The sequence below is a fragment of the Takifugu rubripes genome, chromosome 5 (assembly GCF_901000725.2).
Source record: "Takifugu rubripes chromosome 5, fTakRub1.2, whole genome shotgun sequence".
NCBI classification, from domain to species: Eukaryota; Metazoa; Chordata; class Actinopteri; order Tetraodontiformes; family Tetraodontidae; genus Takifugu; species Takifugu rubripes.
Window position 1 is genome coordinate 1,075,001 of NC_042289.1, and position 20,242 is coordinate 1,095,242.

The following is a 20,242-nucleotide window of genomic DNA, read 5'->3' on the forward strand; positions in this document are numbered from 1 at the left end:
GAGTGTATGGTTCATTTTTTTGAGGTGGCAAGAACAACATTACTTCAGATGTTTCAGACTTTATGAAAATGAGTGCAGATGTCCTGAAAATTCCTCACCAGGCCCTCCCACACCTGTACTGGTCATGTGCAAAGCACTGTGGGATTGACAAAAATTTGAATGATCAGCTTTTGCGACCGACTGTGCACATTTAGGCTAAGATTTTCTACAAATTATCCTGTATTTGCATGTCAGTAAAGGCCTCATAAGATGTGATGTTCAAATGTTCATACTTCCCCACTGCCTCAGCCAGCTGTCCATCACTGTAGACCAGAGGTGGGCAAATCCAGTCCTCGAGTGCCAGATTCAAGCCAGACTTTCTGTCCTACAGGTAAACGCGTCACCTGGGGTTCCATTTACCTAGGTGAAAGCGTTTCCTGCCTGGTAGGATGTAAATCCCAGCTTGAATTCAACCCTCAAGGAATGGATTTGACCTCCTCTGATGGGCAAGTCCAATCCACGAAGGCTAGAATCCAGCCAGGTTTTGCATCCTACCAGGGAGAAACCGCTTTCACCAAGGTGAAAGTGTTTACCTGTAGGACACAATCCGGCCCTCGAGGACTGGATTTGCCCACCGCTGCTGTAGACTCTTCACAAAAGCAGAAAGTGGCATGCGGCGTGCATTAGCCACGCCCCCTGCAATTTCTGACCAATCACTGTCTGAGACCACACATGGACAAATTTCAACCTAGATGATGTGTTGAGGACAAGCTGGGAGAACTTCTGAAATAGAGAGAAGGCAAATTTGTCTGTTTTAGGGAGTAAGTGTTGACAACAGAGTCCAAAAAAATAAAAGACAACAAATTATTTGTCCCTCATTTCAAGAACTGTGGAGCCAAATCTTACATATCCAAAGTTTTGACAGTGTACTCTACTTCTGGTACTTTTCCTTTGTGTCATTTTTATGTGTTCTACCACCCTGTTCACCCTGGTGACCACAGCGGAACATCCATTTTGAAACAGAAAACTCTTCTGAGTGATCAAAAACCCAAGTCAGCTAAAGGCTAAATCAGCTAAAGTGAGCCGCCATCTCTTTGCGACACAGCCAGCAATCAATACACGAGTTCAGCATTTTATAAATGACAAAATCAATACTTTGAAAAAATATATAATTTGCCAGTCTAATGTATTTCTGAAACCACAGAGGGCAAAAGAGCAGAAGCGCTGTATGACGGCGACGCCAACATCGAGAGCACGTTCATGCGTTATGCAGACGTCACCTTTTTACTTCCGGTACAGCCACGATCCATTTCACACACACACACACACACATACAAATCAACAGCAGATACACCGAACCTTTTCATCTCAACTGACATCGGGCTGTCATGCAGATAAACCAGGTGGAGCAGAATACTATTTGTTAGGTCTGCGATGACAGAACACACTAATGCCACAGAAGCCAGAGTTAATGCAGGAGATCAGGACAAGACAGTCAACACGTGCCCTGACTCCCATCTACCCTTTCTCCTATTTTGTTATTAGTTTGCTATTGGCCAAATAAACTATATATTTTTTGTTCCTATTTTTTCAAATGATTTTATCCATTGATAAGTTTACCCACCTATGGGAAAGGGCACCATGGAAAGACCGTTTGAATGCGACACAGCGGCCAGCATAAATACTGTGGCCTTAATTTCAACAGGTACTGTAGCTGAACATGTGCTGCACAGTTTTTATTGGTTTGGTTTTCTAAGCTGTGCATTTTTTTAAAGCTTAAAGTCCTTGTTTTAAGCATCAAATTCTGAGGTTTCGGGATCTTCCGCCGTCTGGTGACTCTGAACATGCACAAGTTTGCAGTTTCAGTTCAGATTGAAAGTCTTTACTTACAGAATGATTCATATTGTGATTACAGACACCGCTGCGCCTGCCTTTAATGCCAGATTGCTCAACAGCATGTCCTGTAGTCTGGTTGCACCAACGGACGTGTTGAGGAAACTAAAAGGCTCTGATTGGCAAACTTTTCTCCGCAGCCATAGAGGAAATGAGTGTTTCTTTAATCATAGATCCTCCTAATAATCTTCTGGTCTCAGGCCGACAACTTGAGCATCCATAACCAGCTCACTTCAAGGGGAATAGGCTTATGGAGCGAGTGACGGATAAAGAGACTGAGAGAAAAGAGGGAGTGGAAGAGCAAAAAGGAGCCAAATAGTGATGGAGAGCATGGGGGCAGAGAGAGGGAGGCTGTTACTTAAGAGAAAAGAGGGGGGGGGGGGAGATTTCCCTGTAGTATAATTTGCTGATACAGAAGATACAGTGATGAAGAGAAAAAGAGAGGCACAGAGACAGAGGGAGAGAGAGACAGAGACAGACAGAGAGAGAGACAGGGAGATAAAGAGAGAGAGAGAGAATTCCCCAACCGACTAGCTATGAGTAAAAATACGGCAGAAAAACTAATTAACTGATGAAGTCCCGTTGCGGGCTGCACATGCCCATTAACGCAAATGCAAAACTTCAAACTGGAAATCTTCTGCCCCCTGCTGGTCGTTCTGTGAATTTTACCTGGGCACTTAGCTCATGAACAATTATCACATTTAGGATTATGCTGCCTCCGTTGAAGTAAACTTTATGTTTAGGATGTTCTCTATGACACTACATTCAGGCAACGTGGTTACAAACAAGCTTAAACAGTAATAAGTCACAAACAAGAAAAGAATAGCTTCAGGGACAGGTACTTTCAGGAAATAATCCTGTTTTTGAACAATTATTGTGTTAATTATTACTTCCATATACATTGCAAATTATTATATCATAATTACTATAACTACATTTACTTAATTCATACTAACTAGCAAATGATCATAGCAAGCCATTTATATATATTGTTTGTGAGCCATTTGTGGGGGTGTTTGCTTTGGGTTGTTTTGGGGATTATTTTCAGGAGGAGAGGCAAGATACAGTATCTCAAACAATGTTTGTGTAGTTTAACGCACAAACGATGCAACTACTTAGACCATAAACATGGAATTTTTGTGACTATATGTTTCCAGAGAGTCTATCAGGATTTTGCTAATTCATTTGGTCAGTTTTAACTGGCCGGTGGACCAAAAGTCAAAATATCAGTTGCAACTTTTAGTTTGTCTTTGTACTGCGATTTGCCTGTATTGGGTCTGCCAGCGCCGTTGTGGCATGCACCCGCGTTTGTTGTCTTGGCTTCTGGTGGTCAAGTGTTCCTCTTCTCAGGCGACTCCCCGCTGATACTTCAGGAAGTTGAGTGGTGGTTAAACGCCCTGTCCTCTGCATTAAGAGCCTCTTCAGGTGCTGAGCGGAGTCATGCTGGAGGACACGACGCTGACTGAAGTGAGTTTGTTTGGGCTATCAAAGCAAAAAGGTTCTGGTCTACTGCAAATAATGTGAAGTTCAGCAATATCCCCCAGCGGCATTCATAATCAAGAAGCAGGAATGAGAAAGACCTTTTCTGCTGCAGCCCCCCCGAGGCCTGCCTGTATAATGGTTCATTTGAACAAAAGGTTTTCCCATTTGAAGTTTCTTGGACCCTTAATACTGTGCCAGATTAACTCGCTGACAGTCTTTTCTACTACACACGTTCCTTTTTTTCTATTTAAAGCTGTGGCTCATTGCTATTTTCTGCCCACCAGCATCTCTTCATGCCCTTCTCTCCAACCAGGCTTTGCTCTGTAGGAGTGCTCCTGTTACACAAGTTGAACAGCGAGTCGTACAATACCACACACAGAGGTACACATACAGCCCAATAATTGTATTACATGACTGGTGTAAAGAACACCTAGAAGCACAGGCTTTAAAAAAGGTTATATATATATGTGTGTGTGTGTGTGTGTGTGTGTGTGTGTATATGTGTATATATGTGTGTGTATATACATATATAAAGAGAGAGAGAGAGTTAAGTTGAATTTAGTAAAAGTAGAGTCGTTATTATCAAACAGTACATTTCTTCAAGCGCAGCTTTTTTTTCAATTTGTCTCATTAAGATTTTATTAACATTTTATTTGTGGTCCTCGTGGTCTCTGCTGTGTTTGTAATGGTTTGTTCTATTTGAGGGTCGTTCATAGTAAGCGCAATAATACTGATAATTGCCAGTCGTTACAGACACAAGAATTCTTTGTTGATCAGTCGTCTGAAACTAAGTTCCAACATCATCATAATACATTACAACCTGTGTTCAACTAACTAAAATTCAAAACAGTTTTAAACACATGCAATTGATCATCTATTATTATTCCTATTCGATATGGCAAAAAACTATATAAAGGTTGAGTATATGCTCCAGTTATGCTCCACTTTTGGTCATCTGAATGCAAACATGTTAGATGGGGATGTGTAAGGAGTCATCGACATGAGCTGCTTCCACGCATCTGGGAAGCTTCTTTGTGTGCACACCAAAGCTTTGTGCCTACGTGCTGCTGGATTGGCTTTCGTGGCATTTTATCGCCACCTACTGGAGATAATCTGTCGATGCAGCTGTTTAGGACCCTGGAGAGCTCCGGGAGAGTTTTACACACACTCATTCTGTCACACTCCCGCTGTCTCTCTCTCTCCCTCACTCAGTATTCCCCCAACCACCCCAGGAAACACATTTTCATTTCAGTCTGATGTTGACAGCACACTTTAACCTGAAACTGAACCATGGAGCAGATGTCAAATTAATTGTCTGACAGAACAGCGGTGAATAGCTGAATTACCATTGAGTGGCAGTACTGCATGAGAATTTGTTAACTCGCTATTGCTAACTGTTACTGCTTGGCTCGTGGACTGCAACAAGTAACCAAATGAAGGTGAGCTGTTTACAAAACAACAACAAAGACAAGAATGGTAAAGATCTGCAGCCAGCCCTAAGCTTCTTGCTCAAGGTGAGAAAGAGAAAGGAAAGATTTACAGTACAGGCATAGATACTCATTAATGGACCCGTATAAAATCATAGCAGAACAGGGACATCAAGAGTCCTGGAGCAGAGACATTTGGGGGGTTTGAGGACACCTGAGGTTTCATTGTAGCTTTTAAACTATGTAAGAAGTAAGAAGAAATGATTTGAAGACAATTGCACAATTCTAGGTTTGTTGTTTCTTTCATCTGTGAAAGGAACAACAATTCTGACATGTGATTTTGCTTAATTCATTCTTTTGATTTATTATTCTATATTCATTTGTACATTTATTCTTTGATCTGTGATCTACTGCACAGCCAAAAATCAGAAAGGTATCATCACCTGCACTCTCCACTGTCAAGGTGTGTATTTCACCCAGACGGAACAGAGAGCTTACGCTGAGTTTAGTGCGCTCCTTTCAGGATGGCTGTCTGTAACCTAGCAACAATGGTTACAAGCAGCCATGCTGAAAGAAACAGAACCCCACAAAATTTAACGCAGGAAGAAGTAAACACGACTTAAAATTTCTGACTTTTACGACAGTGCTGTAAATGAAGATATATTATGTATAATATATTATTATATATTATTATGTATAATATATTATTATATATTATACATGTATAACACGTGTATCTCATGTCTAATAAAGCAGCTCGCTACACAAAAGTTGTGCACACGATTCCACTGAAACTGATATGAACTGATTATTTGGCCAAGATGACTCCAGCAGAAGATCATTTCATCACAGGTCCGGACACCACAAATGACCCAAAACTCTTAGATTATTGTGATTTTACACATTTAACACACTTCAAAGTCATTTGCTTTTATCCCTGAAAACAAACTTTATTCGCTGACCCTGTTATCATGCAAAATGATCTGTCATTAACCTAAGTGGCTGGATAAAAAGGTTTTGTTTTAAAGAGAAAGAAGGATTAACTGGCTGATAATGTGGGCTTTGGGAGCCAGACTCGGGGAGGACTAGGTGAATTAAAACGGGAGGAGCCGATAAATCACAAGCAACCTGACGTTGCTGGACTCACCGAGTTGCTGTCGCTGTATCTCCAGTTGTTGTTCTCTTCCAGCAACTGTGGGGGGGAAAGACAACATTTACTTAGAATCCGTCAGCAGACTCGAAATGTATCAACATTATCTTCAGTCCACCCAACAATTGATGCAGAAATTGAAATTTCACAATGGAAGGCGGGGAGAAAAGGCTGCCATCGAATTGGACTGTTTATTTGTTGTTGTTTATTTTAAAAGAAGACCATCTTAATCTGTAGTCAAGTGTTGTAGACATTATGTCACTTGTGGTAGAAGTACACTCACTTTGTTAACAGTGTGTTTCAGGAACACTGTAGATAAAATATACCTGAAAATGGCCGTTTATGGCTTTTTTAACAAGGAAGTGCTCAAACTGACAACAAAATGACACTTAATGCAGAGTTAGCTAAGATTTAAAACACCGGCCCGTCCTTCCGTGTCAGGGTGCGTGGACGGGTCAGCAACAGTAAGAAGAAAGATGCCACAGCAGTGCACTGCAGTGTCGCTCCTCATGCAGCTCATGCACCAGTGCGCACACGCTCCCTAGCAGCCAGCACTTGCAAAATCCCCTGAAGAGAGAGTGTAGGCTGTCGCGGTGGTGATTACAGGTGATTTTCCAGGTTTTTGTAGAAAATCAGGCCTTACATTTCCTGGAGTCCCAAAAAAGTGCCCAAAAATAGACAAATATTTCTATCAATATGGTCCAAAAAAGATGTATTTGGGGGTTGTTCAGGGGGTTCTGCTGGCCTTGTCCCTGATCTCATGTTCACCTACTAAAAAAAAGAAATGCACTCCTAGGTCTGTCCCAACATGCACCTGTTCTGTGCAACATGTTCTGTACTTTTTTACTGCTGCCTAAAAATAAGTGGCCGTGAAAATAAAGCTTATTTGTCTTGCGTAGGAAGTTGGGCGACCTCACTCGCTTGTAGCTAGCTCTTATGATCATAACTTGAATTGCAACCATCCCTCGCTGCCTCCCAACTCCCCCTCGCGTCAGATCCAATGCAGCCACCTTTTATTTAACCTAACCCATTTAACGGCTGCGTGGTACACAGGGAGAAGCTTCAGAGCAAGGAGACTATTAGGTTGACAGACAGGTAAACAACAACAAACAAACAAACAAAAACCCTACAAACCAGTCCACTTGGAGCCAGACAGTGAGAGTGCACATCCACGCTGCCAGCCTGATACCGCTATCTTAATGAGAAAGGGGTGTTTACTGTTTGCACGAGTCGTATTTCATCATTGACTGTTTGACTCATCTTCCTAATCAACCAGTTATCTCCCACACACAGGTAAGCAGATCATTGCCATCTGCCGCCCCGGCACACCAACATCTACACAAACAGCCACACAAGTGGAGCGTCGCGTGTTTGAGCAAGTGTGACGCGCGCGAGCGCGTGCACGCCAGGTCTTACCGGCCTGCCAACAGATCCTCTCCGAAAAGCTGTTATCCCTGACTCACTTTAACAAGCACACATGTTCAAACAGCTGGAGCAGGTCCAGGAGCCGATAAAGTCACCTTCTGGATCATTTCCTCCTCGTGATTCGGACTCTGCCGTCCAGCAGAGTCCACGGTGGACTTCTGAAGAGCCGCCACAGCAAAGTTAACCTTGTTGTCAGTGGAGATCTACAAATATCCAAAGGAGTCACAGGACACATGGACCAATTTTGGACAAATCATCTCAGAGGTCTCCACCTTCCCCGATCCTCAAAAGTCTAAAAACCTGGAAACCTTAAAGGGGCGAACCCATTTGAAAACACCTTGCTGAGTGGCAGAACGCTGTAAAAACTGAAGGGTTCTGCTGTCACCGCCAGTCCTTACAACCTTTATTATTCCTCCAACGCTGCATTCCTGAAAGTAAATCAGTTCCTCGTTATTGAGGGACAAAGACAACAAGAAGGGACTCCTGGCAAAATCTGCAGTGATTCTGATGAGGCCTCATCTGTTGGGGTGAGCTATTAAACAAGGCTAGCATGCAGGAATCTGCTCATTTTACCTTTTAGCCATTCGTGTTTTCACCAGAGTTGACAGCTAATGAATAAATCTAAAGGCTTCAGTGTTTTTCTGTATCTATTTAATGTCTTTTCTTAATAAATGAATTCTTTTGATTTTGCTAAAATGTGCAAATAAGCACGCTTCTTTAACTGCTGCTGGTAATAAATATTGCAGGTGTATCCCAGTTAAGAGAACATTCCTTTAGGTTCGTAAGTATTTTAGGTTGAAGTAGAAAGAACTCGTTCCTTAAGGAGCTGAATGGAAAGTAAATTGACCCCCAACCTCTTTTAGATGAGTCCATTTGCAGACATGGAGCAGTGCCAGCATCACTCTCTGAGCTATGAAATGAATTTCATCAATCTCTCATCTCTCCCACTCTCTCATTTTTATCTCATTCTCCCCCATTCAATTCCAATCTAACTCATATCTGCTTTTATTGGTCTGGACATAAACTTGCGGGACTCTATGTTGTGACTGAACCAGTTCAACTGCATTAAAGATGCTGGGAGACGGGCTGGTGGGTTTAAAAGAATGTCCAAAAACAGATGAACAGTAATGTGGCCCTCATGGGTGCCGCTAAAATAGCTTAAAGCATTTGCAGATAATATTAATCAAACCAGATTAATTGTCTCTAAAACTGTATAGAAATAGGACCATATTAATGAACAGTTCAGATCAATAGATATCGCCCAAAACGACTGCAGCCTGTTCCTGTGGGGTGCAGGGATGGCGATAGGTTTAGCTTTGGAACTAGCATCTTAAAAATCAGCTGCAATGGATAAATAACCTACATATCCATTAGCAATGTTGTGTAGCAGGGTTGGCTATCAGTTGCCTAATGTATTCCAGCTCTTTTCATGCTGAATGCAAGGGGGAGAATTTATGCTGTGGAGTTGAATTTAATAAACCTGGTCTGAGATGCGCACTCTCTGAGCAATCGCATCTCATCTACGTGGATAAAGATGGGCGACGTATCCGTATCAGGAAGCTCAGTCAGACCTGGTCCATCTTTACAGATGACTGCCCAATTAGAGGAGCTCAAACATCAATCAGGACAATTTTGCAGAGTAAAATATCAAATTTAACAAGGCATTAAGTATGCTTGGGGGGACTCGGTGGCTCGAATATGTTATAGTTTCAGTTTAAATTTCATTTTGCATACGTTTGATTAACAACTGCAGCTCATATCAATACGACATGACCACTCACATAAGAATGAGGCTGCAGCCATCAGGAATTAAAAGCATCCCAGAACCATTTAACAAATGCAACATTTTAATCAAAATGACTGTGATACATAATAGCTCCACTAGCCAACATGATAGTGCTGTATTATGCCACATAACATAGTGTACGCCCTAACAAAGGCCATACATTAGCCCCGCCCCGCCCCCAGCAGACAAACATAAAACTGGCCTTGATGGGACTGATTTCCACAATCAACAACATTTATCAAACTTTAGGCCCCTTAATTCCGTCATTTATCACGCTGGTCATGCAGCATGATTATAATTAAAAACTCTCATCAGTCAGACTGCCTCTGAATTAGTATTATAATTGAACAAGTAGCAGCACTACATAGACGGATGACTACTTTCTTCCCGACATGTCGGTATTAGCATTTTGAGTGGAAAAAGTCAAGCTCATTGCAAGTTAATAGGCATCAGATGTAAAGGTTATTTAGATGCATATTCCACTTTCTGCCACCTGCCTTTGACAAAAACCCCCGGCACAGTCGCATCCGGGCAGCACAATGAGCAGAACAGCCGCTGTGGTGAATCTATAAAAATTAAAAGCGCATCCAGATTGAAGGGCCGTCCTGTTGGGAGCCTCAGGACAGAGCGCCTGTCGCAGGCTTTTTGTTGTTGTTGTTTTGTTTTTTTGATCTGCTTACCTTCTGTTTACTTTATCGCATTTCACGATTGATATGAGAGCTTCGTTGAGATTCTCCCTGCTGGGAGCCACTCTCACAGAACAGATGTCCGTTTCCAACACTGCAGCATGTGCTGGATATGGACTTACTGATGTGAAAGGTGTTGGGAATGTAATAAGCCCAATAATGGTGGGGAAATGTCTCAGTCTTCAGGTGCAGGAGCACGCTTGTCCGCTACAGGATTACACCACATTTAAGCTACGCATTTAATTACCGCATGGCATGTGAAACACCTGCATTCTTCATGGAAATGATCGAGACGGGCGACTCGTAACGCTGCAGCGCTCTGCTGGCAAATGCTCCGTCCTGCCATTTGTGGACCAAACTTGAATCACAGATTTTATACAAAGATGGAGAACGCTGAGCTCTCCGAAAGGGCCGCGTCTCAGAATGACGGCCGCAAATGATGGAATAAGCAACACATGAAATGCCATGAGAGGCAGCAGATGTAGATTTTTTTGGGGGGGGGATCGAGATGGAAAAATCCAGCTTCCGTTTCTAAATTGTTTGACTCAGTGAATCAGTAACAGCAAATAAGCTTGATTTAAGTCTCTTTCTTTTCCGAAACCACTCCATTCTTTTTCCTTCCCTGCATTAGATTTAGATTATCACACCGTTTAAAGTACAACCCTGACATTTTTGGATTTGTTGACTTTTCAAATTGCCTCGATAAAAGAGTCTCCTCTGAAATATGAAGCACTTGGAACCACACCTGTTGCCAAATAAACAACTGAAATAAAAAATGTGTTGAGAGGTAGGAAAACAAGCTCACAAACAGGAACTGAATAAACTGACAATAAAATAGCATTTGAGGTGTTTTACCTAAACCCACAGCAAGGAACAGACTCGTATGTGGGGATCCTCTTGCTTATGACCTGCCAGGTTGATCTTGAGGAAGAATCCCTTACAAATGATAAACCAGGGTGGGAAATTGAGGAATCAAACACATTTTTACAAAAGAGAAGAGAAAAGCTGCTCTGTTGTAAAATGAACTGCAACTACAGTTTAAAAAAATCAAAGTGAACCTTAAGATCAGGAAAGGCTGAGTCGTGGCTCAGACTGGTGGTCCTATGAACTTGTAGAAGCTCGGCAAAACACCCAATTGGCACGTCAGGGTGATATTTGTGCAACTTCAGTTTAAGAATTAGTTTAATTAGACTTTAAGCTAAATAAGCTCATTGAAACCAAAGCGACGCGACTTTCACGTTCACAAAAGTCATCACATATTCACACAAGTAGAAATTCCAACTAAAAGAGAAGCTGCCAGGTGGTTCCACGACACATAGACCAAGATTAGAATGGGGAGACAACATTTAAAGGTGTTGTGTTGGCTTTTTTATTTATTTTTTCCGTTTCCCCCCCAAGCGCTCAGCACACGTTACACAGTTTTAATAATTGAAGCCTCATCAGACATGACCTTTCTAAGACACAAGAGAGCCGCGAATTTTCACTTGCAAAAATAGAATGATCCAGCTGAATATCGGTGCCGAAGAACTAATTAAGGTCATGTGTTCACAATACAGAATGGACCATGGTGGTGTGGGGAATCTTGACCTTTCACCTTGAGGAACCGATTCATCCTTGAGACAGGGGTGTAATAAAACCTTCTCAAGATACTGAATTTGCAATATCTGATATTATGCTATGTTGACCTTGCCCTTTGACCTTTGCCCCTGTGCAAAAGCAGTATTTCCTCTTCACAGACGATAAAAACTGCAAGAAAGATCAGTTGAAATATCATTAAAACAGAAGGCAACGGGGAAAAGTGCTGCAACTGTAACCCCCTGAGAGTGACAGGCAGACAGTTTTGAGCAGCGAGAGATGATTAAAAATTCCTTTTGCATGAATACAAAGCAAGAAGCAACTCGGGAGAGGTGGAGGAGGATGCTGTGACAGTGGAACCTTCATCTTTGGTCACTTTGGAAGTAAGTACACCAGTGCACCAGCGCTGAATGATGCATTCATTGTTCCATTATCCTCCTCCTTTTGTGTGCTCTATCCATCCCCTCTTAAATCCCATTCCTACACCATAACAGAAATAAAATAAAAGGTTAGCATCTCTGTCCTTTCACCTGGCTCCTTTTCCACCCCGTGATTGTATGTTTTGGTGTTTCTGACTGTAAAGGGAGAGATAACATCTCCACTCAAAGCCAAAGAAATATGGGAAGTCAGAGGAAAACACAAACACTGTTGAGACCAGCAGCAGATGAATGTCCTGAAAATAGATAAGGACAGTGGAAAAATGAGAGCAAAGCAGGAGAGAGCAGCTTGGAGGAAGCAGAAAGTGTAAAATTAGATGAGGGGGAAAAAAGGAAATGGAAAAAATACAAAATACGGCAGGAGTGCATGTGTCTATGGCCGTGTGTGTGTGTGTGTGTGTGCGTCTGCAACAACAATATTAGCTGCACAAGCTCCATCAATCTCTCTCACACACTGCATTATTTCTACAAGTCCAGTTATCTTTACAATAATAATCGGGATGACTTACGGTTTGATGTTGCCACAATGTGATGCTTGTTTAGTAACGTGATGCCTTTGTGTTGGTGGACGCGCTGTAAGGTCAGAAACAATAATCAGGGAAGGGTCGCCGTTTCCTGTCGACTTGTTTGTGCCATGAAAGCAAGTTGATCTCCCACAGGGGGGTTGGAAGGATTATAACGGGCATACTGACACAAGACCTATCATTCATACAGTTTTAAGCCATTCGTGATATAATGGGACCCTTAAGGGTTGTCAACATAAATGTGGCCGCGCATTTATCTCGCCTCGGTGTGTGATTTGGTTTCAAATAAAAACCAAACAAAGACCAAATTTTACCTCCGTTGGCTTCGGTGAATCCAGTGAGGAGAGCTCGCTGTGCTCCCAAACAGTGGTGAGCAAAAACATTCATTAAAACAGAACTTTGAAAAGAAATTGCACCAGTAGCAGGATTATTGAATGTAATCCTGTGGGTTTGGTTTTTTTGTAACAGATCTCGGAAAGCATTTGCCTAAATGTGTTTTTTATGGCGTGAAATAACCTTTGCTAACGAGCTTTTGTGCTTCTTTGTATAATGTGGCACACAGAAAAGCCAACTGGCTCCAGTCAGACAAATGGACAAAACAAGAATAAACCCCAGCATTGTCTTTCCTAGAACTCTTTGATAGTGGCCAAAGGATCTTACAATTATACTGAAATTGTGCGTCTTATCTTCATAATACATTTTACTAATACATAACAGCAATATTCTGAAGCCAGATTTATGCGCAGGACTAAAAAGTAACAAAAACTGAAAAAATACTGTCTAAGACATAAATATGTATTAGATATTATGCCTCAACACAATTTGTAGAATACCTAGATCATTTTTAAAGCATTGGAAGTCGTGTATTGACCTCACAGACCTTCATGTAGCAGCAAACTACAGTGCAAGGCTAAAGATTATCTGTCCACTTCCATATTCCGCCCATCCCTGCTGCATCAGTTTTTTTTCTTATTTAATTATAGTTGTTTTAGACTGTTCAGATATGGATTCACATGCGTTGTCTGTTGCTCTGTGTTTTTAGATTTTAAGAAAAGAATAGAAATCCTTCTTCTGAACGAGAAAAGTTTTTTTCTTTTGATGCTAAATGTAATACTATGACTTCCTGAGTATAATACATCAACAGCAGCCGGGGTACACTGATAACGGCCCTGCAAAGCTTTCACAACACAACCATCTGTCTGTGTGTGTGTGTGTGTGCGTGTGTGTGTGTGTGTGTGTGTTTGTGTGTGTGCCTGTCTTAAAGCAGGGAGTATATATACGATATATAGTTTTTCCCACACAGGGCAGCCTCTCATCTCCTGATCTCCTTGCACTAAATCAAGTTGAAGAGCACTGGATCACCTCAGGGCAAGTCAGGGTTAACCGAGTCCCTTCAAAACACACACACACACTCACACACATACACACACACACACACACACACACACACACACACACACAGATCTTGCATAATCACATGGTAAGGGTAGTAATCATACTACCTGCATTACATAATGCAGATTTTAAAAAGCCTGGCTCACTAGGTTCATGATGGCTGTTAACTGTTTGTCAGACTTAAGGATTGAACAACTGGACACGAGTGCTGTTTGTCAAGGACAAAGGTAGATAAACAAAGAAGTTTTTGTGGAAGGTTGGTCAAACTGTCAGTGTCATTGAATCCAATCTTTGCCTTAAAGCTAAATATTGTCACATTCATGGCAGATGTGTACGTAGGCAGTAACCTTTTAATCATATGTAGCTCCGCTCATACTGAAACCAGTGGAAGAAGCTCAGAACTACAACAATGGGAGCTTAATGAACTAGTTTAACTGTTTAAAGTTTTCAACTCTCCTTTCTTACTTGGAAAGAGCAAATACCAAGAAACTAGCTTGCGTGGTTTTTATGACAGAATGAATCCAGCATTGAACTGCAGACTACAAGAGTCTTCGTCTATGTGACATAAAATCTAATGGTCAATACCCTGTCACCATTTGATAAAACCTGCAACATAATAATTTCTAAATTAATATAATCACCAAATATTCAGCATCAGTTGGTGAGCATATGCAACCTACACGGTACCACCTTTCCTGGCAAGTGTATTTCAACTAGTATCAGATGAGGATGCAGAGAAAATTGTTTCACATCTTAGAAAAAAGTCCAGTTTATTTAAATACATTGCTGAGAGTTTGAATGATGAAGACCAACTTCAGGGCAACATCTGAAATGTGTTTCACCTTAAGGCATATTGACTAAATTCCCACCTTTGCTGACCTCGTCAACCAAACGACCCAGAGTTCTGGTGAACAAGGTAACGCAGGTGCTCCTGTGGCTCACAATGACTGTGATTGTTCAAACTGGGACGACTAATAACAGGTTTGGTTTTGTACTTATAAAACTATGGTAGACCTTCAAGGATTGATGGGTGGGTGGGTCAATTTATTTTATGTCAATTTATTTATAATTATAAATGTTAATAAATTAATAAATAAATGGATAGATGGATGGATGGATGATGGATGGATGGATGGATGGATGGATGGATGGATGGATGGATGGATGATGGATGGATGGATGGATGGATGGATGGATGGATGGATGGATGGATGATGGATGGATGGAGTCAATAATGGAGAAAGAATTCAAGTCATCTCTATTCAAGTCCTATGAGCTGAAGAACAAGCTTCTATAGCTTTGCTGCAGCCATCTCACGTCCATGATGCAACCTACTCTGTCTCTTTACCAACAGTGTAATTAAGCGTACTTACTTGGGTTTTGGGTTTTTTTCTATAAAATATGCACATAATGTCTTTTTCCACAACCTTAAAAGAACCTGGAGAGAAAAGAGATTATATTTGAGGACTCTGGAGGGCATGAAGTAAATCAAGGCAATCTTCTTCTCCTGATAATGGAGAGGTGTTTGATTCAAGCCCTCTGGTTGAAGTCTAGTGTGTCACAACGCAATGAAAGATGTGTTTGTGGACACGAGTGACTACAGACAGCTTATGATTGCAGCTTGCAGCTATTTTGTAAAACACAATGGTGCAGGAGCAGTAATTATTTTTGGTCTTGAATGGCTAATAAACTTTTAATTGCTTGCCTGTTTCCCAGGGTTGGAGCTGAATGGCTCTTAACATAATGCCAGAAAAGCATTAATCACGTAGGCCAAGGGCATTTTACAGTAAAAGGGAACAAAAATCTTCCACTGCAATTAGAAAAATAAAAAATAGAGCATAATATTTTAAATAAATGAATCTCTAGCATGACATCATGACATTGTGCCAACCTACACGGGCAGGTGATCTTTCTGTCTCCAGTAGTCACTGTTAAAATACTGTTAAAAAGAATAAATCATGGTTTCTCATCACGCAAGAATATTATCTCAACATTCTTAAAGGATATTTGCCACAAAGTTAGCGAGCTGTAACTGTTTCTAGGCTAGGGATCAAAGTTTATTGGGTATTTTTTGTCTGTAATGACACTTAGGATAACTTTTGTCCTTTTCTCAGTCCACACATGCTGTTACCTTTTTCACAGAACGCCACGCAACCCACTACCATCCAAAACCTGTTGTGTTGCAGCTTTGAAAAACAATGCCTGAAAAACCGCCCCCTGCAGTTGTAAAAATCCTCCAGCTGTGTTCCAATTAGTCCCTTTTTCCATCCACACTTTCAATTTCAAGGGTGAGTGGGGGCTCCCCTCATTTACATTAATCACGTTAAACAAACTGACCATCATTATAATGCAAAAAGGAAATTGCTGGGCTGGGTTCGATAACCGTCCTCTGTTTTTTGATTGAGATGAACATTTTTTTGCACAAGAAAATTAGAAAAATATATAAAACATATGACACAATACAGACTTATCTAACAGATATATAAATGATGTTTACAATGAATTTTAATAAGAATGGAGCCAATAATCAAGCATGTTTAATAAAAGTGACTTTGGGTGGATGGTCGCACATATTTACAATACAGGACAACAAGTCAGCGTTTCAGTGTTCCAGGGTTCTGGACTGTGGAAAGAAGCTGTTCTCTCCACTGTTTGATGTTTTGGAGAATAGAGCGTGCTAGCAGTTTAGACAGCTTGTGGTGACAGATTGTATTCACGGCATAATGGATCTGCAATGTTGTTTTCTGCCCATTTCCTGACTCCTATTACGTCCTGACTGCTGCAGTCTGTTCCCATGTTTGGTCGCCGATCCGAACCAGACAGTGATGGATGAACATACTGGATCTGGTGATTTGAGGCGGTGTTAAGCTCCAGTTTGTTCTGACAACCAGAGGACCAGCAATGATGACTGCAACATATGGCTGGAAGGCTGGAAGTGGATCGCCTGGCATTCATTCAAGCGCTGAACACAGAGCGACCATTTCAGATGCTCGCGAAGCAACTCTGGACTTGGCAAAGGGATAACCGCGCTTGTTGTTTGTTTGTTTCTGTTGAAAAAGCCACCCTCTCTTCCTCATACTCGAGTTTCATTTCATGTTTTAATGCCCGAGCTGTGCTTGGAATAGTCAATAGTCTTGCAAAGACCGAAATAAAAACTGCGTTCAAAGTTATTAGCATTAAGGAACTATTTTTTCCCCCTGTCAATGTCATTATTTTTTCTTGAAAGGGGTTTTATGCAGCGCTGCTGTTGATACGTGAGGGCCGGCTTGTTATCTGCTGAGATAAATCAGTTCTGCAAAGGTTCCAATTACGGCCGCAGTTGAGGAAGAAAATTAATGAGCTATTCTTTATCAAATATATACAAATGGCAGAATGTTAACACTTAGCTCACTGCTTTACCTTTATTGACTGTCAGTGAGCACAATGCACGCGCTCATACGAACTGTCCAAACCGAACCAATATCACTGGATCCCGTCATTATCTCAACAGCTCCAGCCACTCGTACAAGGGTCAACGGGAGTAAAAGTGAGATAATAACTGACAGCGTGGCTACTAGAACTGAATCTCAGGGAGGGGACATAGCTGTAGATCTCTGAGATAAGAGGTCGAGCTCCTGTATCTCACTGAGGTTTTCTGCATGTTCCAAAATCATTGAGAGTACAGATGGCTCATACGTTTACTTACAATTTAACCAACACTGTAAAAGAGAACCCAAAACGGAACCCACGGATCAGCCGGGGTCTTCGTACGTGGGTCACATATTGCTCCAATAACATTCTCTTTCCTCTCCATGATTATTTTCTCAGCGCTCCTCCGTCTCCTGGCCCCATTTCGCCTCTCTGACATCTTACTGTGGCAGCGCGTGTGCGCCTCTGATTAAGCTCGAGTTAGATAAGCCAGACAATAGTCAGCTTACGTCTGAAGATCGAGGGAAGTGTGCTGGGAAAATAATGATGAGAGAGAGAGAGAGGAGCAGAGGACAAAGCACACAGAAGTGGGAACCATCAATTTTTAATGCGCATTTCTTGAATATGAACCCTAGGCAGAGAGGTGCCTCCTCATCTGTCACGTCTGATCTTCCTGATTCAAACCCAAATAAACAGATAGACATAGATAGCGGAGAAGAAAACTTTATTGCGTTGGGAACAGTAAAATCTGACGCATTTTATGCACAACACCATACAAGCGCACCATCTCTAATGTTGTGGCGCCGATAAAACATCCCATCAAGAGCTTTGAGGTGTGCAGAGTTACTCTCCGTGGATTAATTCCTTGTCTTCAGCTGCTGCTGGTAATTGATGGAGGCGGCGAATACTGTGGCTTTGTACTGCTAACTAGGGTACTGAAATAAAAGCCCTTTGAATTAGCTTTCTGTGGATTATAATTGCAATTTAAGCGTTGTATTTACCTCATATTACATTTCGGGATGAAAAATCATTGAAAATGATTTCTGAAGAACATCCAGAGGGTCTGTGGGGGGGCAGAGAACACCCACTGAGCCCTTTATATAATAACTTAACAAGCCTACATATTCCAGTGTTGCAGGTGGCCCAGTTGATGATGTGAGCTGGCATTAATGATGATGTAAGTTTTTTGAGCAAACATTATACACATTGATAAAATATACTTCAATTAGATCTGTTAAATAACACGATTCCTCATACGCTGCCTATCTGAGGTCACATGATCATACATTGTGATTTTGCCTTTTTGATTTTTCCACCCAACAGTGTGCTCATAACATTAGAGAGAATCTTATCACCATTAACCATGAGCGGTAGGTAATTAGTAGCTATCATTGAGAGATTGTGCACCCTCTTCTTTTCAGTCTCACCAGATTTAGTTCCTTAAACGCAACTGCTGTGTACATACAGCCTAATGATCATTACACCACAGGGCTACAATGTTGTGAAGTCAAGCCCTTAAAAGACACATTCTGTCCATTCAAACTATTCCCTCTGACAGATTATTTTCTACTTTTCTATATTTACAGTGGCACTCTTTGATGGCCTTGGATCCACTTACCTCGATCTCCCCGCCGACGCCTCGCGCGGTGCGGGTTTGGCACTACCTCTTACTTGTGTTCCAATTCAATTTGAATATCAAATGCTTTGTCTTATCTCTCCACTCTATTATTGTCTCAGGAAGACTGCAAGTGACTGATGTCGCCAACAAACAAGTTCAGCGCTTTGGAGTATAAATACCCATTGTGGCATCAGAACAATTCTCCGGCGGAGCTGCCTGTAATTATTGTCTCTGGGGACGGGAAGACAGTTAGGATATAACACTGGACGGTGATGATGAAAAATGTGGAGGATGACAAGTTAGAAGCAAAACATTAGTTATCAATGCGGTAGAGCGCTGTTTATTTAAAAATGACATCCACTCCTAGTAAAAATGATTTATCTTAATTAAATTAACAGTATCAAATTTTCTTGCAGGAGGACACATTTGTCCTAATGCTTTCGAATCCAGCGTGAGCTGTGACAGTGAGTTGTGACGAGGGTGTTTGTTTCCCTTGTTTGGGTTATGGTAGGTTTGGGTCAATTGTAGCATTTAGCATATACGTTTCCGAATATTAACAGTTTAGTAACACCTGGCCACGCCCATCATTGTTGTTCTATCAGGGAGCAAATAACTGGACAGGAACACACAGAGAATGAGGTTCAGTGACCAAAATAATACTGTTGTCACGTCATCATAAATCACCTTCTGACATCTGGAGGAAACATACAAAATATACCAACACTCAGTCTGTTATGCCCAAAATCCCATCAAGAAACAGGCTTTTCTACTGTGTCACAGCTGGTTTTACTCTAACTGTTGGATACTTCCTGCAAAATGATGGAGGGACTTTCTGGGCAGAGTTAATGAAGATAGCACTGCTATCTTCCTCCTGGTAATTCTGCTGTCATGCTGCCAGCGTCTGGGCGCTCTGCATTTGTTTCATATTGGGGGAAAAAAATAACCAAACAATGAACATTTATTCCACTATGCACTGGAGTGTTTTGCACAGAGGTGTGGATATAAGGAGACTGACGTAGGCGGATTTGTAAAAATCGACCCAAAACGGCATCTTTTTTCTGTGTAAAAGTGGTTCCATGATCTTTCTTGTAGAGGATTGTTTTGAGCAGAAATAGCTATGGCAGAGACAATAGCTGCTGCTGCATTATTTGTTTACATGAAGATATTTAATGGATAAGCGAGAATAAATCTTATGTTAACTGTGTTATTGAAGACAATGTAGATACAGGCGCTAACCTGCATTATCAGGTTTGTTTTTCATCCACTGTGATCATTGTTACCATTTCAACATAGTCTGCATCATTTTATATGTGTAAAATATGAATTCTGTATATGTTAAACACATTCTTATTAGTTTTGTCCATCTTAATAAATGTTTCAGTCGGCCAGTGTGCTCTAACAGAGAATGAGAGGTGACTGCAGTAAATTCTCTCTCTCTCTCTCACACACACACACAC

The 20,242-nt window shown here is 41.4% G+C and overlaps 1 protein-coding gene across 3 annotated transcripts in view; it reads right to left on the reverse strand.

Moving 5' to 3' along the window:
- Positions 1 to 20,242, reverse strand: part of rbfox1 (RNA binding fox-1 homolog 1) — a 203,428-nt gene that overhangs the window by 166,334 nt on the left and 16,852 nt on the right. For 2 of the 3 annotated variants that reach the window (XM_029836328.1, XM_029836330.1), the window contains exon 2: positions 5,929 to 5,973. The gene's annotated coding sequence lies outside the window, so the exon portion shown is untranslated. Of the gene's footprint in view, positions 1 to 5,928; positions 5,974 to 12,349; positions 12,414 to 20,242 lie in introns of all 3 variants that reach the window. The other variant, XM_029836329.1, reaches the window with a different exon arrangement.